Source organism: Rissa tridactyla, chromosome 3, assembly GCF_028500815.1.
Source record: "Rissa tridactyla isolate bRisTri1 chromosome 3, bRisTri1.patW.cur.20221130, whole genome shotgun sequence".
Taxonomy (NCBI): Eukaryota; Metazoa; Chordata; class Aves; order Charadriiformes; family Laridae; genus Rissa; species Rissa tridactyla.
In genome coordinates, this window is record NC_071468.1 from 109,153,777 (window position 1) to 109,178,986 (window position 25,210).

The following is a 25,210-nucleotide window of genomic DNA, read 5'->3' on the forward strand; positions in this document are numbered from 1 at the left end:
TTGAATTCACTTTACCCAAAGGTGAAAGTGCAAGGCTCTGCAAAATCACATACCACACTGTCATGCAGCAGAAACACCTTTTCAGTTGGGAAAGTACTGTTGGTTTGCAAAGGTCACGTTTACAGTTCAGTTACAGAGAAAATTATAGACAATCATATCTGTACCAGATATTTTTGGGGGGGAGGGCTGCTCTTTTTGTTCTCTCAGCGTCTTTAATAAACACCTCCCAAAACTGGGTGAGAGGATGTGGTTTCCATCAGAAACCTTTAGAAGATAATCAACAAGAGTAGAAAAACACACCTACGCAGTCACAGGTGTTTTCAGATCCTCCAGCCAACGGTGAATGGGTAGCCCAAATGTATTAATGTTCTCTCCTTTCTATCTCCCTGTGAACTAAGTTTAACTAGATATTTGAGCTCTTTGGTTGCTGGTTTTTTTAACTGAACGAATGCACAATGCTGAAGATATACGTGTATGTAAAAGACTATAGTTTCAGTTGGACCAGAGGATGTTTACTTCTCACCTTCCAGCTATCACGGCTTAAATTAATACTCTTACATAAAAATGCAATAATCCAAAAAGCTTGGTGACAGACTGACATTTTGTGTAGCTCATGCTGGTTTTGTTCCAAACTGAAGAGATATATATATACACACACATGTATGGGATCTCCTGAAGATAATCTAAATGTTTTCTACACTTATCTTTGGCTAAGATTTTCTTATATCAATAATCATGTCCTAAAAACTGTAGTCTTTATCTCTAGATGGTAAGTTTGAGGCTACTTAGAGTCCTAATATTCAAAGGTGAGATGCACTTTCTGTTTTTTGGAAAATATCTGTTTTTCCCAAACTATGCTCCTGAAAAATATCTCTATCTGAAATGCCGCTCTATTTAGAAAGTTGTCTGGATGCATTAGTACATTTGAGCTGTTCCATGCTCTCTTAAGACATTGAAGACTTAATAAAGTGGCTGTACCCACACAGTTTAGTCAAAAGCACAGCTGCTTGGCATCAGTCAAGTGGAATGATGAAAACTAGTCCAGGACCTGAACCGGGTAAAGGAAGGATTAAGTGTTATCATCAAAGTGGTACAGCACCCTGTGGTCACGCAATGCTGATTTCTTAAGGATCACAGTAGTATAGGCAGAGTTTCTTTGTGGAGAAAAATGGGGGAGAAAAAAAAGGAGATTCCAGCAAGTAGCAGAGGGGGACTATCTTGGGTCAGCCATACGGACACAGAGTGCTGGAGGAGGTGTAAGGGAACAGTACAAAAGGGCAGGGCACATGCAATGGGGGAGAATGGGAGCCCGTGGAGAAACCTCAGGGGAAAAATCCAGGGGTCAGTGCACAAAGTGCAGTTCCAAGCTTCAAACCTCCCCTCTGTGCTTTGGGTTATTTCATTATAAGTGGTTTCTGTAGGTGAGGGAAGGAGGACGGCAGAGAAAAGTGCATGCATCTAGAGTAAAACCCTGTTCTGTTCAATCTTAGGCAGTTATGGCAGGGATGCTAATGGGTTCAAGATTTCTTCCTTGATACCTTGGAAAGAGTATTTCTAATTTGTGGATACCATAGAGGGTGGAATACGTGGACCAGAGGAAGTCCTTGAGCCACAAATTGTTGAAGGCTGAGTGAGCATTCAAAGAAAGGGAAAAACTGTTCTCTTGTTCTTATACTTTATCCTAAGCATCCACTTCTGAAGACTGTAGGCTGTTCTAGAAGGACTGAGTGTGACCAAGTATAGATGTGCTTATGTTATATTTAGTGATGCTCCAAACCAGAAGGAACTGTTCGTCTTAACACTAGACAATGTCACCTTGAGAAAAGCTGTAGTGTGCCAGCAGACCGAGTTTCTATTATCAGGTTTTGTGTCTTTTTTTTCTCACAATTGCACGTGTTGTGTTTCTTCCTGATCTATATGAAATCTATGCTGTTCGGGGAAAGCATTGTTCCACAGTAGTGTGAATACTGGTATTCTTTGCCATCTCAGCTGTGACTCTGATGCTACATAACAAAAAGAGAATGTAAGAAAAAAAAAAAAGTGAATTAGAATTAAGTATCATGATGAATTTTCAAGGAGAAACTCCTTCATTTCTACAACATGCATCAAGTCATCACACCCTTTTTGCAGCCCCAGCCATCTCAGTACATGTGGCTTACTAGTCAATTCCCATTCGTTTGTTTCTAAAAGAGGAATATGTTGTTTGGCTTAGATGAGAGTGAACTTTAATTTTCTTTAATAATTTTTTAGCAACTCCATGGCTAAAATAACTATAAACCTTTCATACACTAAAAAAAACATGTACAGGGCTGCAAAAATCTGTCAGTGCATTTGCAGGAGGAACAAACAGCATCTAATGTAAGTATAATGGAATTTGGAGTGACACCCAGGCTGTGAGCAGCCTTATGTTGTCATGCCTGGTGTGCAGAATATCAAAAACTCTTTTAAGAACTCAAGTTTGCTTTTCATCAGGATGTTTCTCTTTATGTTCTTCTGTGCGCGATTCATGAACCACCAGCGCTAAAAAGGACATTTGTTTTGCCAGTGCAGCTCTGCCGCTATTCTGGACTTGCACTGGTCCTCTAAATCTCACCTCCAAACACAATGTGTCAGATAGAGGTCTCTAGTATTTAATGTTACATTACCTCCCAGAAGCTCTTCCTGAATCAAGAAGAATCTTTACAGTCAATATTGCTTATAAGCAGAGTAGGTGACAGTTGTTATCCTGGAAACGTCGTGATATTGGACAAAAAAAGCAGAGGGGAAAAGTGATTTTTTTATGTAGATCAGTGCACTCTGTGAGTCCTCAAGCCTCTAATACAGCCCTCATCTTATTAAGCTTATTTTGCAGGGAAATCAGCTACTAGTTACAACAAATCTTAACAGCTTACTTAAGCAATAATAAACTCCCTGCCATGAAACTAATAAACTGGCATTATATATGAAAGGCCCCCTCTTTGCTTCAGATACAGATGCAGTTTAAGGGTGAACCTGTTTTACAATATTGACAAAAGCTGTAAAAAATTATTGCCCATTTAAGGGGTTTGTCGCTCAAGATCAAAATTGGATAAAATCCAACTCAAATTTCTGTGAAACAAAGAGAATTTCTGGATTTTAATATACAGCCAGGTAAAGCCATGGCTCTCGGCTGAATTTCTTTTAGTATTGGTAAGTTTGTTTGAACTGAATGTTGAAGTGGTTGAATTGTGCCTACTTCTGAGAGTAATGAATGTCTCACTGCATTTTTAGGGATTATGTTTTCTGAGAATGTCTTCTGTCTGGCTCTTAATCTACTGTGGTTTTTTGAGATATTGGACCTCAGAAATGGCCACACTTGGGGGCAGAAGGCAACTTCATTCTTCCAGGTTTTGAATTTTTTAAGGATATCTTGCTTTTCAATTTAAAAATTGTAACTTTATGGCATTTTCAAAGCAAGTGACATGCTATGATATTTAGTTATGAGGATCTACATGTGAACAGTCCACAATTATTTAAATAAAGCCTATTAAACTAGGGGAGAGAAATTAATCTCTCTGCAAAAGTGCAGGAAATCAACCCACTGCCAAAGTAGCCATGTTTTAAGGAGGCAGGTCAAATGATACTAAATTTTTGACTAGTATTTTATAGATGGCTGACTTTATCCTAAATGTGCAAAGGAAAGGTGGAAAAATATCATTTAGACTGTTTCTATGATCACCACCTAGAATTAGGAATTTGGCTGCCAGAGTTCAGCCACCAATTAGGGAAGATAAATAGAACCATCGACATAATAACAAGTACATGGGGACAAAGATGAAATAAAAGAGCGGAAGTTGGCTACATTTTGTAGTGGAGGCTATAAAAGGCTACAGTATGATCTGAAAAGGAGTTGGATCTGCCAACCTTGCTGTTTTTCACTGAGATTCATCTTTTTACTGTTCTGTTTCTCATTGACACATTAGCTGCTGCACCAATACATCACATGCACACGGCTAAGTCAATCCTGAATTAGATGAGCCATGGAAAACCATAGAACCTGCCAACAGAGAAGAGATTTAGCCAAATATTTCTAAGTAAAGCCTGAGTATGCTCAAACTGCCAAAGAGCAGCATTTGCAAAGACAGCGGGGAGGTAGACGGACCCACTCTGCACTGATCTAATCAACTGATCTTAAACCTTTGCTTGTCTGACACTTCTTGCTCATAATACCATGGAATGAAGATTGTAAAGGAATGAGCTGTGTTAAAAAAATGAACTTCTTTAATGATTAAAGGAACTAAAATGAAAGATAGAAGGCCTTTGAGGCAGATTTTGCATTTTGGATGGTTACAGAATAAGCCCCAGTATTACATCGGGTCTAAGTAAAGACGCTCTTCTAAACAAAACAAAAAAAGTAATTGTTTTTCTCATCCTGTCCTACACAAATGCTTCACCCATTTTTACTGCCAGCATAAGGTAAATGTGATATGACATGTAACTTTTTTTGATCAACCACAAAGAAGTTTTCCAGCATCTATGGAGCTCAGCTAGTAAGCACAATTTATAAAACAATGAATGACTAACCCCTGTAACCATTTTAATGACCCTAAAATAAAGTGCTTAGAGCAACATCTGTCTCAGCAGCTGGGTTCTCTGCATGAGTGGGCAGAGCGACACATTGGGACAAATTCTGTTCTCCCTTTTGACAGAAACAATTGCAGCAGATCATTTTTATCGTAATCAATTTAGGTACAGTTTCTTGGAAACCATCTGTGTAGTGTTCATAGATTGTGCTTAAGAATTTAAATGTGTGTATTTTTGGTTGCTTGATGTAGCATCTGCTAATGACCACATAAGTTCCACTTTTTATGCATAAAGCTGTTTCCTTGTAAAGGGATTAGTAGAATGACTACTTGATTTTATCCTTTTAACTACCCAATAAGCTGTCGCAGCTTGAATGACATCCGCCACAGAGTGTAAGTTACAGAATTAATTGCATTTTTGAGCTGGAGTTGAAGCCATAAGGATAACAAAGCATTAGCAAAACATTTTATTACATTTCTCTCTCAAGTTAGTAATTTAAAATTAATACAGGTTTTGTGTGAGCATTTTAAATTAAAGAGGAAAAAATGCCTTTTTAGATAACAGATACGTTTTCAATTCCTTGCTGGTTTTCATGTCATCCTTTATAAGCTTTTTTAATTTAGTAACATTCTAAACAAGTGGAATAGCTAAAGAGCAAAACCATAATTTATTTCCCAGGGTTATTTGAGAATTGTCTGAAAAGACAATGGTTTTGAAAATGCTGGGAATGTATTGGGGAGGGCATTCTTCTTGAAAGGAATATGAAACATCAAACTTTTGTTAAAGACCAACGATGAGAGTCAGGTATGATTCTTTTTCTAGTTTCACACAATATTTAGTATCTTATTAAGCCATTATTATTAATGCTTTTATGATTTCATATAAATGTAGCACATAAAGTCCATACACCAACCCTCCACTGTGCTAATGGGTGCAGAGATGGGCCCTGTAACTGCACATCGGAGACTGGGATTCAAAGAACGCTTGCTTAGAGAAGAAATACCAAATAAAAACTCAGAGGAATTAAACAAAACACTTTATAAGATAGATATTTACAATTTGCTTGTTTAAAAGGTGTTTGCAGATGGGGCTCTGGGATGCTCTTTCCCAAACTGGAAATACAGGGCTACTTTTCAAAATAATTAAAGAAAAAACACCTTTCCTCAAGGACTGGGGAAAACTATTCCAAACAGTTCTATGGAAATTTCCAACAGCTAGGCAGCCAGGTGAGTGCACAACACAGGAGCTGATGTATACGTGTGTGTTTGTGACACACATCAGTTGTTTTATATTCAAAGTCCAAAACAAGGATAAGCTACCAGTTAATTTACCCCATGGTGATGAATGGACAATATCTCTGAAAAGAATCTATATGTTTCAAGGAAATATGTTCTCCTCTGCTTGTGAGAATTTATCGGATTCAATTCAGTTATGAACAAGGAAAAGGATCCAAAGTATTGTTATGCTCCCAAAACTATCTAAGACTCAGAAAGCAGGAGAGGCATGATAATAAAACATTAGCAAAAGAAGGTTTTAAGGCTGCATCAGAGATGAAGGAATGATTTAATGTATTTATTAATTATCCAGAAATGGGGTCAAGTAGCAAGATAGTAACATTTGCAGATAACATGAATTTATTTAGGTTTTATTCACATCCAGAGGGACGGCGAAGAATTTCAGAAAGGATAAGCCACGCTAAACTAATACAGTGGCAGATTAGCACACTTGATTAAATTTGAAGGCAGCTGATTGAAAATGTATAAAAGGAGGGAAAACAGACAATGTGCAATTAAACTTCATAAATCAGTCATAACAGATACCACTAAGGCCAGGAGTTTAGCAGAAGTCAGTGGGGAACTGGACATTTATATAAATACTGAGAATATGCCGAGTTGTAATAGTGAATGCTAAAAATAGATGATGGAAAGGAATGTAAACCTCATGTTCAGGGTTTTAAGCCAACTTCCAACTATTAGGAATGAAGACAAGAGAATTTCATAAGTGAGTGGATGACTTCTTGCTGGCAACTGTGACCTGTTGGGTTCTCCTCTGGATGCAGGGCCATGGAGAGAAGACACAGAGCAAATGGTGCCTCAAGTCTGATGCAGCCTGGAGAGCCTTATGTTCCTCTGAACCACCACTCCCTGTGCTGCATTGTGTCCCAAAATGAGCCTTCTTCTTGGGATTTGGAGATATTCAATCTATGCTGTAATGGTTCCTAGACAAACTGGATTTGCAATACGTTTGTAGAAAAATTTTCAAGTTCCAAGGAGCTTATGGAGTGAGGCCACAGTGTGTATCTTATAGGAAGAGGATTAGGGTAGTGATTCCCAAATTAAGTATGTGCCTTATAGGATTTTTGTGTGATCAAGAGCCAGGCCAAACATGCAAACACAGCCCAGAACAAGCTCAGAAAGGCTCTGTGGATTAATCCACTTCCACAGCCCAACAGGCCACTTCAGAAAAAAATATTTTGATAATTATAAGTGTCTGTAGTAGCAGAAAGCTCATATAGTCTAAGATCCTAATGACCCCACCTTCTACAGACAGTTTTAATTTTTAGGTGAGTATTCATTACTATATTCCTCTAAAGGTTGCTTTTTTTTTTTCTTTTCAATTCTTTTTTATCTTCAACATAAAAAGAAAATACAGATATAACGCTAACCATTAGCAGCAGAGGAGTCTGATGGTATGGTCAAACAACTGGTTTCATAGCAAGCCATCTAGCCTGTGGGAATTACCTGTGTACAAGGGAGCTTACACTTACCCTTCAATAAAAGGTGGTTAATCTGTTGTACCTTTGCTCTGCTGTAAGATTTTGCACTGAAGCACCCACTGAAGCAACCATGGAAGCCGATGGGCTTTAAAATTATACCATAACTTACCTTGCTGTAACTATTTTCATGTGCCAGTGCCCTAACTCTGTCCAGAAATGAGTGAAAAGCTTTTTGTAACTGTGATCTGTATCATGGAAATAAAGTCAATCTCCTATCAGATTTCTGGGGTAGCACAGGATATGAATTTGATACGTTCCTTATCTGAGCTGCTTTATTCATCTCTGCTGCATAATTAGTGCCCTTTGTGTGAGGAACACAAGGCTATCATATAAAATATTCCCTTGTTAAAAGATATAAAATGGTAACCAGCTGCAGAAATGTCTCAGAACCATCTTCTGTTGGTAAATGGTTAGACCAAATGCTACTACCATTTTCAACATTACCTCCTATACATGCCGAATGCATAAAAACACACCGCGGTACAGAATCATTTACCATATTTCTCTCACATTTTTCCACTGTGGTTTAGAGGGAGACTTTTTTTTTCTCCCAAATGATGCCATTCAGCCTTACAGCCCTGAAAGATTTAATCACAGTCTGCTATCATTAGCTGGTGTTTCCAGTTTATTCAAAATACCACAGGGTGGATGCTAGTACTGTACAGCAGCGCATCTTTCTTCCATTCCCTGCAAGCATATCAATCTATTGCTCAACAAACAAGGAACTGTGCCAAAAGAAACCCTGTTAAAAGATGGGTGCACAGCAGTGGTAGGTAAAGGACATCATTTGAAGTTAAACAAAGCAGTAGTGTACTCAAGAGGATAAATGATTTGTTTTAATAATAATAGCTCTATGCACAGATTAGAAACCTAATTTGGCATGAATCAACAATAATGCTAAAACCATTCTCATGATCTCTCATTTGGTTTTCCATATGAACAGTGCCTTGAAAACAATGAATAATGACCTGTGTTTTACACGTTAATACATGTTTTAGTGGCACATTTATCCAAACAATGGTAATTTTTATTAGATCACCTCCACAAGCTCTTGATGGATCTTATAAAACCTATTTTCTCTGTGTTTTTAAGAGATGATTTTACAGTTCACAGTGTGTTGCTTAGGTTCTGTGCTGTTTGTATTACATACATACAGCTACGAGGAATGAGCTCTCACAAGAAAGCTTCCTTGCCTTTCCCAGTGGTATCTGGATGATTTCTTCCAAGAGAAAATTAACAAACGCTGTACAATTTGAGCTTCTCCTTCCTTTCCTTTTCCCTTCAACTACAGTACTTATGTTTTTCTGTCACAGATAGAGGTTTGTTGTCTGCTCTCCTCAACTTTTGCTACTTTGCCGCCTCGCATTTCCATTTCTATGGTTCTGCCTGATCCCATTTTCTGCACTCCAGCATGGCTACTCTCGCCCTTCACTACTTTATCATAGTCTCTCTCCTACTACCTGGTACTTCTTCCCCTACACAATAAAAACATTCTCCAGTTTCTCCTTGATTAATAAATTTTAATGCATATAAAAATAAATTTTAAAAACTGTCAAGTGAACTCCCCTGCTTCTCCAACTGTTTCTCACTGCCTTCTTTCATTTTTAAAATTGCAGAATATATTCTTAACATTAATTGTGAAGATTTGTTCTCACTATGTTTTTTCATCTCCAGCTCCCTTTCTCCTCTTTCTCTCCCCTTGCTTCCTGCACTCTATGGGATCTGCTCTTAGCAAAGTTTCTAGTGCTTTTCACCTTTTAGTCAAAACTCCACTGGAGTGTTTTGTCCTCACCCTGACCCTGACCCAGTGTCAGCCCTTACCTTTCTCCTGCCTGATAATTCTCTCTCTCAAAATCTTACCATCACTTGGCATCCTTGACTTTATTTCGTATATTTCTCTTCTTAAATTTTTTATTCTTCCTATATTACTTTTCTTCCTTTAGAGTCCCAGGGCAGCCACCTTCATCCCCCTGTAAAGTCCAACAAACAATTATGGGTTCCTTCCTTCCTTCCTTCCTCACCTCACCTCACCTCACCGGGTAATTTGAATACACATTTAACAGCTGTTCCTATCCAAAGATCTACCTCTCTGCTTAGACCACTTTCCTTCTGTTCACACGACCTCACCCTGAGCAGCGTTTTGTGTTTCCCTACTCAGCTGTTCTGTTCAATGTGAATGAAACAAAGTTCTTCATCTTTCTGTTTCCAGCTCCCACGAGATCTCTCCACTTTTCTTCTCAATCTTGGTCTCCACCATCCTTTAACCAATAAAGTAAAATAATATTTTAAAGACTTCCTCCCAGAAGGCGTGTTTAATGCATTTGTATTAAATATAACCTATTAAATAGCGGGTTGATAGTGGAGGAACCATTTGTTGGTACAAACACCAGGACTATTTGTGATTAGTGCAGTGATCATAGGACATGAAGATACAGTTGAATCTATGACACATTATAGCTATGTTTCCCTAAAGAAAAAACGCCATTGCTTCTCTGAATAGAAAATCTTGTTTGCTAATAGGTAGTCATAACAAATTTATCCCAGACTTTTGGTTTTGTAAAAAAGCAACTGTAATAAAAAGGCTTCAGACATTCTTTACAGAAGCCCTATGAAAAGAATAAACAGAAGAGCCAGCAGTGCTCTCTACCAGAAAATCTGAACATGAACTTTATTAATATTCTTAATAACCAGAAAGCAATTAGTGGAGTGCCATACTTACATTGGAATAATTACTGTTAAATGGAAATAATACATTTTTTCTTGAAGTTCTATACCCTCATTTTATAGCTGGAAAATACACATAAGAACATTGTGCACAGACCCTCAGTAGAAAACTGGGTGATTGTCTGTGCCTGCATTCATTTGTAGATAGCATAGCCAAGGGTCATTAGTTTAATAGGATATTGGTTTTTTCTGTCTCTCTAAAACGTCTGTTGAAACATCCTCCCAGGAGCCAAATTGAGGAGGTGAGGAAATAAACAGCAACTGACAGCTTTGATCACTGACAGCCAGAGATCCATTCCATCCAGAAAGTACCGTACCGTAGGAATCAGAAAAAGCACTCACAGAGTAAGGAAGCAACGACCGTGCAAACGATGCTGTCCAATGCCTGAGGTAAGCACACTCTGAATAGAGGACACGAGGGAAGAAGACCATATAGAGGACCACAGACAAAAAGGAAGTACGGGGAGGAAATTTATGGGTCATGCAATGAGGGAGATGGTACCCACAGGAGTGAATATCTGAGGTGGAAGGAGGTTAGGAAGATTAAGAAGGAACTAGCGGGTTATGTATATGCACAGGTTAAAAGGTGAAGAAAGTATTTCAGCAATAACTTCCTGGCTTAAATGAGGGCAGTGGATAGCATTTGCCTGATTTCATTTGGTATTTGATTTACCAATTATCTTTTTCAGCCAGCAACATAGTTTGAGCTCCAGTATGATGCCTATGTGTCTGTGGAGAGATATAAAAGGGATTGATTGCTGCAGAACTTGTTGCCTTCCCTACAGTGGTGTGCTGAAGGGGAGATTTCAGGGACAGCTGGGAGAGATTTATGATTGTTGTAATTTCACAGACAAACTGAAGGTAAAATTGGGATGATTCCCCTTCCTCTGGTAAAATTCTACCTTTTTCTAGATAGTACTGAATAATCTCTGCCAGAGACGAGTCACCTGTCAGGTACATGAAATGATGCTGAAGAACCTTCTTGGGACTTCAGAATGGATTGTTTTGCATTGAAGGTAGGTATTTCCAAAGTATTTTTGGATAGGGATATATCTGGAAGCCTTCATCTGGTTTTACTTTCATTGCCAGTTCAAGAGTTAAAATATGAAAGAGACCAAGCTATATCAGAAATATATACCAAAATATATCAATGTTATATCAAAAGCAGTCTTTTCTTCAAGTATGGAATTAAAGCCTAAGCATCTCTTACAACTTCTGTTCACGCTTTTCTCCCCATTGCTAGGAGAAAGTGGGTTTGTTGAACCGGGACAAGGGTCGTATTATTCAGAATATTTCCACTTTTTTCTTCTACATAAAGCAATCTCTTCCTCAAAAACAGTATTAAAACCTGAATAAATGTGAAATGTTTGTGTTGAAAATTTGTATATTAAAACACTGGTAGCACATCACAGCTTTGCCACATTATACCTTCATGGATGAAAACTGATTTCCTGAAGAACAGCGTAGGTATTATTTAGGTCTGGTATTTTACACTGTTCTGGGTTGCTTTGCTCTGTTTTAAGAGAGCTTCCTCACTTTCAAGAAATCTCTCAACACGATACACTCAGCTCACAGTCTTCTAATACAATATTTTCAGGAAGGACTTCTGGTCCTTCTGCCTCAGTTAGATGTCGGCCCACCAAACATCCCCATCCAGGGTAGAGTATTCCCCCCGGAAGAGAGGAGGAGTAGCCATTCACGCATCAAAAACAAAGCAAACGGCTGAAAGCCATCTTCTGCTCCTGACACATTCCACACATGGAGCAAAGCTGCCAATGTCACCTGTGGGAGGGAGCGTGGGCACTTTCCCTCACCTCCTTGAAAACATCTCCTTTCTCTGGCAGCAGCAGCACCAGCCAAATGTCTGTGTCAGGCTGCAGCTGTGAGGGGAGGAATGTCACATGCTCGGTTGGAGGACCCAAAAATCTCCATCTGGCCCTCATTGTTGCTAGGATTAGACCACCCCTGCCTTACATAATTAAGATATAAGTAAACAAATATAGAAACAGCATAAATGTAGCAATAAATGACTGTCTAAATAGCATCATAATTTGCTTCTAAATGCATTATTTTTATAACATACTGCTATATTTACTTAAGGGTCCTAACATACAGAAGATTGTAAATGAGCTATTGGGGAGGATGAAATTTCATTTTTTCAGGATTAAGAAAAGAAGTAGACCCCAAACACTAGCATCAAGCTTAGAAGCAATTACATAGAACCACATAAATATTGTATGGCAAAGTCCTTACTTCTGCTTTATTGTATCTTATAATTACTAATTGCTTATGACTTTAAATATGCTTAGCTTCTCTGCTTCTTATTTTTCACTGTTTCACTTGCTTCTCTTTATTTTCGTTTTAACCTGATCTTACCTCTCTCTGCTGCTCACTTCATTTTGCTCATGGAGGGAAGTCCACAATTATCCTATGAAATAAATACCAAAATAAGCAATGACCTGGAAAATGGTGAGCCATCAACTGTGCCTTACTTCTTGTTATTTGGCTCATGTTTCTGTAAATGAAATAAAAATAACTCCTTCCTCAGCCACATTTAAGTGCAATATACAGTTTTCTCACCAAACCCTCCCTTCATTGCAGGAGGCTTCATGGATGTGGTTTGGAGAATGCAGCCCAGAACACAAATAATCCCCTTTCTTGAGAGAGCTGCAGGGTAACCATCCATCAGAGCTGCCCATGTACTTTTGTATTTCCCACAACTCTGTCGGTGGGGAAACAGTTTCCGACTGCTGACATCCAGCAAAACTGCACTGTGTGTGCATTATGAAATGATCCTGAAAATGTAGAGCTGACGCTTGACGTTGCACACACCTGCATATTCGGGGAACAGAAAGCCTTCCTGTCCTTGAGTGTGCCCACATCCTGTGCAGGTGCCTGGAGAGGGATGCGTATACAACAGATCTTCTCCAGGGAGACTGGAAAATTAGCTCTGATGGAGAAGTTTGCAGTTCATACCGCTCATCTTCAGCTGATAGAGTCATCTCTCATGTACTGCAACTGGTTTGGGGATCCAGTAACAAAACTGTTGCTTTCTTTCGCCCTTCATCTAACACAGAAATGGTTTCTAGCACTACTTATTGCTCAGGTCAATGTCAAAATGCAAAGTAAAAAGGCTGAAAGTCAATTACTTGATTATGTCTAAAAATAATCCCCTTTCAGCCCTTGAGTTTGTGAAGGAAGTCTGACTGTTAGCTACGGGAAGCTGCTGGACTTGGGCTGACAAGGTTAAGACAGCCTTCAGTCACTGAAGCCTGACAAAAAGCCACCTTTGCCTCAAGAAGGGGACAACCTTGTGGAGGTTGCATCTAGAAGGACTGATGCAATCTAATTTCTCGAAACAGGATCACCCATAATGTTCAGTAATATATGAAAACACACAATGGACATGACCCAGTTAAACCATTAGTTACTACCCCGCTGTCATTAGACTGACTTACTATCTCCTGGTCAGCGCTGGAGTTTTCAGGAGATGCATTTTTCCCCAGGGAGGCAATATGCCCTTGTGTTGCTCTGTTCAAAAAGCAAGAAGGGCTTCTTCTCACACTAATCAAGGTTTCTCTTAAATAAAATGATACTTTATTGTCTATGTTTCTGTAGTAATGACCAAGTAGCTGATCAGTTCCTTGCCACTTTATCTGGGTCCTGAAGGTAGTGCGATGCAACTGGTATCTTTGTTCTGCTGAACCTCATGACAGGCATACCAATAACTCACCAAGTTCAGCTTCCTGCAAAAAGACTGGAGACACAACATGCCACAGAGAATAGGAAGACTACCTACTTGGTAAATACTACTTGGGTAAAGACTCTTGGTTCACCAGGGCCTTGGATAAAGGTGAGGACAAGGTAGCCCTTCACACCGAGAGATCCTGAGGGATGTGCCACTGTCTCTGTATCACCTCTGTGCAAACCTGCAGCACCCTGTAAGCCCCAAAAAGGACCCTGTGGCTGTTAATTGTTATTTCCAGTTCCAGTAGGCCACTAAAATAGTAGCATTTTCAGTATTTCTGTAAGTGCTTAGAGATAACCTCATTGTGAAAGGTACCTCATAAAAACAAATAGGATTCTGCCTTACCCAGAACCCATCTATTTTTGGCTTTTGGTTGTAGATTATATGACTTCTACCTGACTCATTGTGGGGGTCATAATGAGAAGGAAACACTCTCTGACATATTTCTTAATATGCTCTCCACTTAATGTAGCGTTTAGATTAACACACCATGACACAATACATACCGTATAATTTTTTTCTTTTTTTTTTTTTTTTTTCAGAAAGTGTTGAGGGGATGGCATAGGGAACGGAGTGAAGTTTATCATTAACAGAGCTAGCAAATGCCCCATCTGAAACCCAGGTGGGTTTGGCAGATGGATATAAAGTAGTAAACGGAATATATCAGTAGAGTGTGCAAGCTGGTGAGAGCTAACTGCCTGAGTTATTTTTGTTCAGTTGAGCCGATTGCTATTTTCTATAATGATAAGTGAATTTGGTCTTCCAGATTTTAAATTGGTATATTTTTCTGAATTTTCCTCATTTCTGAAAATATAAAAGAACCATTTAGAAAGTAATGTAACCTGGTCAAAAAAAAAAAAAAAAAAAAAAAAAAGAAAAGAGTGGAAAAGTATAAAAGGCTATTTTTATTATATACACAAAAATGTATATTTAAAGTTGCGACATATTATATATTTCTCAATGCATACTGAATAGACATTTTATTATCAGATTTACAGATCTGGTAAGAACTTTCAGTCTTGTGCAGAAGAGTACTATAAAAAGCACAATCCACCTGTACTGCCATAAAAAAGCACCTCTGAGATGGAAAATCCTCACTTTTGGGGTTTTTGACCTTTTTTTTCCCCACTGTGCTAGCATTCAGCTTTCATAACAGCAATTTCCTCATATATTCATAGCCAGTGACAGTAACCTACCCGAAGTATGTGTCACATAAAAATGGAAAAAAACACCCAACCATGTAAATAAGTTGTCGTGCTCTGTCTTTCTCCCTTGTCTCTGACTGACATCTTCCTGTGCTCAGGTACCTGTGATTTTCATTTGCACAAGTTCAGTTTTGCCATTTCCTGAGGCAAAGAGTTACAAGCTCCAAAAAGTGGGCAACTGTTAGATGACTTGCTGAAATGGAAGAGCCGTTGCGGCAGTTCAGAAGTAGAGATTTCACATATAGGATATATATGCACATATATGCATACCCTTCTCAGGCTGGGGTTTGGGACAGCTTGTAAGCACATTACAGCCTCAGATGCATCCTAGAATCATTTGGTTTCCGTTTAAAGCTTGTCTTCTTTTCAACTTATGCCTACCTCTGCTGTGTGCTGTCAGGTATCAGCAGTCGCACAGCAAAGCTTAGGGGTTTGGGAAGGGCTACTCTGTGATTTCTTCAGAGTCAGCGGAATGGAGCACAGGTTTTGGATTGAGCTGTCTGCTTATTCATTTAATAAAATACTGTCCTTCAATTCAGTCTTCTGAGTGTTTATCTAAGCATCAAATGCCCCGAATGAACGCCTCTTTGGTGACGAAACCCATGAAAACAGTCTTGCCGTGTTCCAAGGCTGTTAGCACGTGATGATTTGACTGTTCGTACTGATATATATTTCATTGCTTCTGAGCTCTCCAGTCAGCCAGAAAGTATACAGGAACTGCCAGTCCTCTACCACTTGGTGCCCGCTCTTCTTTCTCTACTCTGAGACAGTGGGGTTTAAGGCAATTAACACAGATTCCAAGACTTCCTTTTGAAAAGTGGGAGAAGAGAACAATCCCCTATTAAATTCCAAAGTCTGTTGCTGCTGGCAAGTGCCTCTGCCTTCTTTGTGCTCCCCTCTGAATTCACGCACAGCTTTTGTCTGTTCCAGGAGTCACTGAAGCAGAGACTTCGCAGAGTTCCAATCAGCTCATCTTGTGGCAAGTTATCTCCCAGTGCAGCCTGAAACAGGAGATTTCTAGCCCTGCTTGAGTGGCTAAATTGGCCATAGATTTTTTTATACCATACCTAATTCCATTTCAAAACTCTATTATAAAGAAGGCAATCACTGAGCAGGAAGTTTCAGCAGTTTACACACCATGGCAACTACAATAACATCTATAGTATTTTCGACTTTTTTAACTAGAAAGTTGGGCCTTTTTTGTTTATGTGGTTTGTTGTTGGTTTTTTTTCTCCATAGTGGCATAATTGTTAAAGACGGTTGAATGATGAATTATGCATTGTCATAACATTTGCACTTGTCCTGCAACACGGTGTCTCCACTGTGGATTCTGCCATAACTTTTCTAACACTGAATTGTTTTTTGCTGTTGCACTTCATGCGTATACACACAACCTTCAATATGTGGGCATGAGGTAGAAATAACACCAGTGTTGTTGGAGGTGGGAGATATAGAACAAATAATTGCAGTAGGAAAGCAGAAGTGCATGTAGTGGTTGTACAATTGCTTCAGCACACAAAAGGCACAAGTGGCTCTTGAAAATTTCTGGAGGTGGTGCTTCCAAAATTTGCGATGGGAAACAATGGGGCTCCTGCTGATACTGAATTATTCAGGATGACTAAACTGACTTGTTTACTTGAAACCAGAGCTGATAAATCTTATACTCCCTCTCCTCCTGCAAGGTTCTTTCTTCCAAAAAATATGAGACGTTTAAAAAAATTCAGGCTCATAAACAGAAGTCAGACTTTAATTGTTGCTATATCTATGGATCCTACTGTCTCTGTTCATAGTGTGACATTATCATAGGATCCTGCAGGATAACAGATTTTATGCCAATGCACCACAGGATACACCTCCCATCCTCTTCTCAGCAATGTTTCTGCGCCAACATGAAATGAAACATGTTAGTGTTTCTTATCAAACTTTCTCATCCTGCAACAGTGTTCTACAAATCAGATGTATGTTCTCTGAGGATGTCTTCTTTCAGATGAAGCATTCTCCTTTCCTGGCATAGCTTGAACATGAAAGAAGTGATATTCCAACATTCAAGGTAGGAATACACTGAGTAATAATTTCAAAGTTTGTGGTTTTACTTTAGTAATTGATAAAACACAGACTAGACATTTCACCCTGACTACTGAAATCTGCTACCCATGTGAACCGCAATTATTACACGGAAAATCTGATGGTTTATGTTGACCACTAATGGGAACCCACCAGCTCTATGCTGAAGACATTAAATATCAAACAGGCCTCCTCCCTGTGTGGCAGAGGGGGTTCCTGACTAGGTATAGTCAGACCTCATGGTTCAATGTCTTTCCACTTACATGTCCATCCTTTAAACCAGCTAAATCTGATACAAATATTTTTTATGTCTTTCTTTAAAGACTTTTCCATTGTTTTGATTCCAGAAAAGCGGGAAATAAGAAGAAAAATGGTCTGGAAGACCATACATACTTACGATTTCCTTTTCAGTATAGGATAAGAGAATCAGTAATCTGTTAACCCATTTCTTCCCACCCATCCATCCTTTTCTTCTCATACAAAGATAAAGCAATGGTCTGACGATTGAGCTTGGGCTCAGGGTACACCGACCTGCCCCTGTGCACCGTTCACCCGTCCTTCAGCGATGCCAGCTCATTTGCAGCTCATGCTGTGCCAAATCAGGGAAGAGTTCTGGCTTTGAAAACAACAATGCCGTAACACAGAAATTTTGAGGGGGCTTTTTTGAAACCAGATCAGTTCCTTGATCCAGGTCAGAGATATATTTCACGAACTCCTATGTTAGAATGGGGACAGCACAACTCACTGAAGGCAGTGCACTGGCGAAGCAGCACCCAACATTAAAATTAAAATGCAAGTAATGACTTGAAACCTGATCAGCGGAACAATTCTTAAACTCATTTTTAAAAATAGGCACCTTGTTTTCTATGCATAAGAAGGAAATGCCTGCCTTTCTTTTTTTCTCGGGATACCTGAGGCTCAATGTAAGGATGCTCAGATACTTTGACTCTGAGTGGAGCACAGATGTCTAAGACAGGCAATGTTTGTAGCACTTCCTTTCTAGGGTGTATTTAAGACTGAACATGCAGAAAACAGTATATAACAGCTCAGATACATAAGCAGAACAGTTACCATCAGTATAGGTGCTCCCCCATTAAGTCTCTGTTTCTCAAAGATATGCAACCCTGGGTGTTTGACTCTTCTTTCGTACTAGCCAGTTACATTACTGAAGCATCACAGAGTTCAATTTATACTTCAGCTGACCTCATTTGAATTAATAAACTTACTTTAGAGATTACTTTTGTCCATGTAGTTATTTATAGCTGTCAGGCTTTATGTAGAAAACCTCTGCGCTGTAAGAAACAGGCCACCAACAAAATAAATTTGCTAAGTATATTAAAAAGTTGTTTTCCTTTCCCCAGGGATAAACAGAATTGCAACCAAGGAGGAGTCATTGAATAATCAGTCACTTACCAGCTATCACCTAATGATGGTGAGTTTATAATACTTCTTATTCAGAATACAGAGGAAAGGTACAGTATTCTTAGATATATGGGAACTGCTGTCAAATGCTACATTTTTAAGTGGTATATGTATGTTCCCTATTATAAATATTGTATCCAAATGTGGAAGAGTACAGAGAGCAGTCTGAACACATGGAATATATTTTAACACTTTCAGCCATTCAGAGCTAGATGCCTTAGCCAGGTACACCTTTTTCTCATGAAAAAAAAAAAAAAAAAAGAAAAACAGAACAGAAAAGATCTTTATACCAGGAGTTACAGCACTGAATTGGTATGTGGAAGGGTTCAGGTCTCAAGTTCAGTGTATCTTATCATTTTACAAAGCAGAGCAGTTCCTGCAGGAGACAAAGATAGAGATCCACGTGAAGAATTTGCCAGTCTGGTTCATAAATACGCAGCTCAGATGTTGATGACTGACACTTGAATCTCTGCTTCAGATCATGTTCAGACGAGATATGAAAAAAAGATTTCACTTTTTAGGTGAATTCCTTAACTTGCTCGTTAGATGGGGGCTGGGTGGACACATCTTCCCCATGCCTTTTCCTGTGGTCCCAGCAGGTAAAGGTGCTGTGAGGAAATCTCAGTATTCAGGGCACCTCTGTTCTGTGGGACACAATGGCTGGTAAGTCTTTTGCCAAGGTTACAGTGGCAATAACTTAATCGCATCAAGACTTTAATGATCATATATACACACATTGGCAGAAACTTAGGCATGCCGGATGAGTTATGCAGTGGAACCAACGTGCTCCACAGCCTGCTCCTGAGTCTCATCCCATGAATATAGAACCTGGGGGATCTACTGGAGTATCTGATGCTTCCCTCCTGGCCTGAGACCTGTGTTTTCTCTGCAAGGAGACAGATATTGGAGAGAGATATGCAAGAAGCAGACCCAGGTGCCCTTCTGATGCTGCCAGGATGCCAAGTCAGCCTTAGGAAACATTCCCAGATTTCACAATTCAGACAAAGTCCTTGCCCTCAGGGAGAAAAAAAAAGACTCTGAGGGACTTACTGTTGATGTCTAGGTTCCTTTCCCATGTAGGGAGCCCACAGCAGTGTCCCCATACTATTTGTACCTGGACAATGTAAATTACTGACAGCCACCCCCCGACTCACCACGTCACACAGACTCGGTTTGTCCAGTCACATCAGAGAAGTCTCAGTAGCAAGTGAAATAGAAAGCATCATCACAGTGTTGAAATACCTTACTCACACCAGAATTTCTGTGGGTAGTGCCATTCTGTTAGACCTTCCCAGTTCATTCCAGGTATTTTAGCTCAGCTCTAGTCTTTTTATCTAATAGATAGTTAAAAATCAACTCTAAATATAGTGTAGTGTAACTGTGTAATGATATGTTTATGTTCAGCTAGGGGAAAAAAAGTAAGTGAAAAGAGTAACAGTTAACAGTGTCACCTCCTGTTGTGCCCAAACTGTGAGATGCAGAAACTGGAGACAGCCTGCATAAAATTAACAAATAGCTGATCCATGGAACCATATATCCAAACCTGTCTACAAAAGACTCCTCTCCCCCTGCTCTCCTACTAGATCAAGTTGTATTACAACTGAACATGACAAAAATATTCTAACAATGTAAAGTAAATACCTGGAACTATTTATAACAGGTAATTTTAAAGAATTTTTTACCATTACAAATCCCACTCGTTTTAACTACACTAAAGCCATTAAAGAATAGAAGCATGAGGATGGATAAAGCTGTTTTGTTGCAGCTGTGTTGGAAAAATTAGCAGCTCCCCAGAGGTTAACGATTGACTGAAGGGTGGTGGAGTTTAAGTTTCTTTTTCCTTTTTTAAATTTTTAATTAGTTTATCACTACACAAGGTATCTGAGAGTTTAATTTCTCACAATATCTCCTGCAAACTGAACCAACAGAAAGACAGAAATAGGTTCAAACCACAGACTTCGAATCTGTATTTCAGACACATGAAATCTGTCGTTTTGATATAGATTTTGACACAGATAAAAAGACATTTCCAAAACTGATCTTCAGAGGCGTTAGTTTTGTAACACTGACAGCCCCATAACCCAGGAGCATCCCAGCCCAGGGATTTTGTACAGTGTCTATTTCTGCCTGTCTTTGTTTTTTCTTTCTAAAAACTGTAAAGATCAGAACCTAATGGATTGCAGTCCAGAACCTGCCAATACTTCAATAATGCTATCTGCATTAGCAAGGAGCTTCAACTTATGGCCAAAGGGTGCTCTGTACAAAATTTATTATGAAAAATTTTAGGAGAAATATGTTTGAATTTTTTTTATTATTATTTTTCTCATTTTTTATGACCGTTGTTAGATGCAGAATATGGGGACATGGGGCCTTGTTCAGCCATTCCTATGAATGGCACAAATGTCTTTTATAAGTGTATTTTGCCATGAAAAGAGATAACAGGATCTTCTTATTAGAGTATTTGAACATTTGGATCTAAGTAAAGGATCCCATTTTCTGGCACCGATTGCCTGAAAAAAATCAGCCAGGTGATACCATAGTTGAACTGATCTGACATAAAGCCTCATACGCTATTTGTATCTCTCATCCAAATACCGAGTTGATGGAGAGACCAGCAAAGAAAACCTTCTCCCAAACAGAGCAGGTCGAGGCCTGTCATCCATCTCAATGGTCAAATGATCTCTTTGTAAATCTGAAAGTCTTGAAGCTAGTCTGGGTCTAATTCTTTTGTGGGTTCATAAAAATCATAAATTTTTATCTTCTATATCAAGAGTTTAGACATGTTTGTACCCATAACTCACTGGTGCTTACTTAGGACCAATCCCTTGTCTGTCGTTCTGATTGAAGACCTCCTGGTAGTTCTTCGTGAATCACTTCGAAACTTGTGAGTAGATAGGTGATGCGAACTTCTTTTGACAATCACTCTATTTGACATCCTACAAAATTTATGAGATCAGGCAAAATTAGAGTGTTATGGTTTCTCAACAAATAAAACGCAAGCATCATTTGCCCAGTATGTGACTCTAACATAGGTGTTTCAATACTTTTCCTCTTTTCAAAATACAGACAAGAAGTAACTAGATGTACTTCATTTGAGAAGAATCATAAAACTGTTTGTTGGAGTTGGCAGTTTTGTAGGCAGTTCTTTGACATGTTATGATGTTACTCTAATCAAAGTAGAAAAATTCCTAACAAACTAAGAATTTTCACCACAGGTAATAAACACAGTGTTATTTGAAGCAAACGTCCCAGTCATTCATTTTGAAGATCTGGTGTCTCTGTTCTGAAGTTTCCATCTACATTCAGTAATTTAATTTTTTATTCACATTTCTGCACATTGCTTTGACTTTGCTTTATGGAAGGATGACAATGTACTGGAAGTCGAACTCCTGCTCAAAAAAAAGTTTCTAATGCAGCTTGACAATGCAGGAGCTTTGAGAACTGAGGATGAGCTTCTGATGAAGTCCAGCACTTAGATGTGTTTAATGTTAAACTATGCATTTTTCAAAAGGGATTAATCTGCAAAAAAAAAATCCCAGTCCCTGGAAAAACTGTTTTATTTTTTACTTCTCTGCTATGAAAACGCAACAGAAGATGCCATGTATCCTTACGCAGCAGAGAATGCTGGCTCTGAGTGGTTTTATTTGTGCTGCAGTTGGACAGTCCAGAGCCTGAATTTGACATATCTTGTTTTTTGTGGACTGGATGGTTTTGGTGGCTTGCCAGAGTGGATAAGTCTTTGTGCTGGTTCAGAGGAGCAATTTGGCCCATGCGCAAGGAGAAGCACAATGGGGGAAGCAGTTGGCAACGTCTGCAAATACCCCAGAATCTGCAGCAGCCGACGCAACACCGCGACGTGTCAAATGACGGTATCGGAGAGTAGGACTCCGGCTTTCAGTGCCCATGTTTTATGTGCATTTCCCTGAGAGGGTGCCCCTCTCTTGCTTGGACTGTGTGCTGATTTTCTAGGATTAAGTTACATCGTCGATAAAGACAGTAATAATATTTCAACAGTGCATTTTAAAAAGCTTTAGCCAATCTTCTCGAATTAATGCAGAGTCAGATAAAAAGCCCGGAGTAACTGCAACAAAAGCATTGTTTGCTCTAGTGCACCTCAGTCACCTTCCAAGCCACATTCTGTAAAATAAATTTTAGCTAATAGAGTTCTTGACCTTGCAGCTACAATTTCTAATTAAGTAAAGTTAGTCAGTGAGCATTCCCTGTGTGGTTGCTGCTCAACTCACTACCCAGCCACGTTGGTTATTTTAACTAAAAACTTGCTTTAATATACTCCGCAGCACCTAGAACAAGAAGCACACACACTGTATATCCGTCATTTCCATCTCGATGAGGAGAAAACAAAGGGATAATTATAAACTGCATCTCATATTGTTACTCTTACACTCGACATGTGCATCTATTTTTTTTTTTTCCACAGTAAAGCGATTCTGCTGTGGAGATAGCACCAGGTGCATGGGGGTGACCTCACACACACACCAAATCGGGAGCTGACATCCATCACACTTTGAAATTTTGGATTTCATCATTTCCTGATCTTTCTAAAGGGATCACAGCACCTGGCCCTCACAGCTGTAGTTCATTTAGAAAGCAATTTAAAAACCGAGAAAAAAGCAAATGACATCTTGCTGCCTCAGCCTTGTCATTAAGTATAGCAGAATGGCCTTCATTTATGAGACACATGGCTAAGAATTAATATCTTTCAGTGCTTTCTCAAGTCGAGATTACAAAAGGTTTGAAAGACCACTAAATAATTAGTAGTATGACTGAGGCAAGCAAAAAAAAAAAAAAGAAAGAAAGAAACAACCTCTCTTCTTCATTATGAAGAATATTGAGAATCACACTGACTTCAACATGTTCCAAACGCTGTGGCCTTTGAGCATTTTGTCCCCACTATACAGTAAACCTTCAGCTTTTATTTCCTCCCCTTTTCATCCTCTATAGCACTGGAAGCTTTGTACATATATGGATACCTTCTCCGTACAGTTAAATGCCTTTATGCACACAAACTGTTTCTCTGCATCTGCAGGGGCTGGACATCAATGCTGAAGTTAAAGTATTTTAAAGTTTTGCACAATACCATCCCTTTCCCTTCGCTGTTCTGTTACATTATGCTTTGCTTCTTTTTTTTTTTTTCTTTTTCATTTCATTTTATTTTATTTATAATTTGATGGCTGCCTTTAATGCTCATGAAACGAGTGGCTAATGACACTGGCTGGAGCCAGCTATCGTGCGGGCAGGTGCTGTGCAAACTCTCCCCACGCAGCTCTGCCAATGCATCCCAGCATCCTGCCACGCTGCATCCCTCCCTCCCTCCGCCCCTGTGCCACCCCCACCCCCGGCTCCCCTCTCCGGCAGAGCCCTGCGCTCACGCCGCCCTGCCCAACTTTTTGAAGGAGAGTTCAGAAGGTTTTATTAAGCTCAGAAGAATCTGGCCTTTCGAGTCTGAAGAAAAAGCCCCCCATCGTGGATGTGTGCCCATGCCATTGTCTGTGTGGTTCAAACCTGGGAGAAATCATACCTGGCTAAGACGTTTTGCCAGGGCTTTTCACATTGGGTTCAAATCTGTACTGCCCAAAGTTTCCTCCCATCCCTTTCTATGGGTTCAACTCATCGTTTTGTGGGAATGTTTATAAAAACAGGGCTCAGATACTGGGTAAGCAGAACTGTTTAACCCTTTCAGGCAGTGCAGCTGGAGCTGCTATCTTTCAAGTGCCATCTGATAACAGACCCAGCTCTTCATATTTGTCCCATAGAGCTAATAAGGCAGCAAAAATCTCATTTGTTCCGTACTGTAGTGTTTTGTTTGTTGACTCAGCATCCTTGGATGGGTTTGAAAGGATTGTACATGCAGATGCAATTCAAATAATGAATAATAATATTTATTTTTCTTCTTTTGTATCACCTCAGTGTGCTACTGGCCACTGTGATTAGGCGGCTCCTATTTCACTTCAGGGAAGTGCAAATTGGGATTCTGGGCTTCCAAAGTTACCTCTGAACCTTTCCCTTGGAGAATGCTTTTAAACTTAGCACTAAAGGGGATGTCAGGACCCACAAGTTTTGGGTTCATTTCACTGGACGGAGTAAGACAAGTATTTGCAGACAGGAATGGGATATTGGGACTCTGTGTGTGTGTGAGCGTGAGTGTGGGCTTAATAGCTCAGAGCTGAATCTCAGCCTTTTAGCAATGATACCTAAATGAATTCTTACTTAGCACGTTGCTGAAATCTTCTGGGACAGAATCCACTTACTCTCAATTAATATCAAACTAAACAATTACAGCTGTATTTTTAAAATCATTTTCATTGCGAGGTAAACATTTCAGGCCTAGGAGAAAGCCCACTGAAATCAATTAACCCTTCTGTGGATTTCAAAAGGATTTGCATCATTCCCTTTCCACTACCACCATTCTCTCAACTCCCCCATCTCCAAGAAAATCCTCTGCCCGACAGGCTATGCTGTGTTTTAGTTAAACTACCCGTTGTCTTAGGACTCTGCTGATCAGAAATTCATTTTCCTCTGGGCCTTCTTGGGCTGCCCTGCCTTGGCACGTGGCTTCAGACAACAGCAGGACACATCCTCTCACTTGCCAAACAGTATTTCTGTCTCCTCTCCTAACTCATTTCCCAAAATGCCACAACCACACCCAGCTCTTTCCTGCGAGAGTCGTATCTGACTGACTCCATGCATGCGGAGCTTTCACTAGTAAAT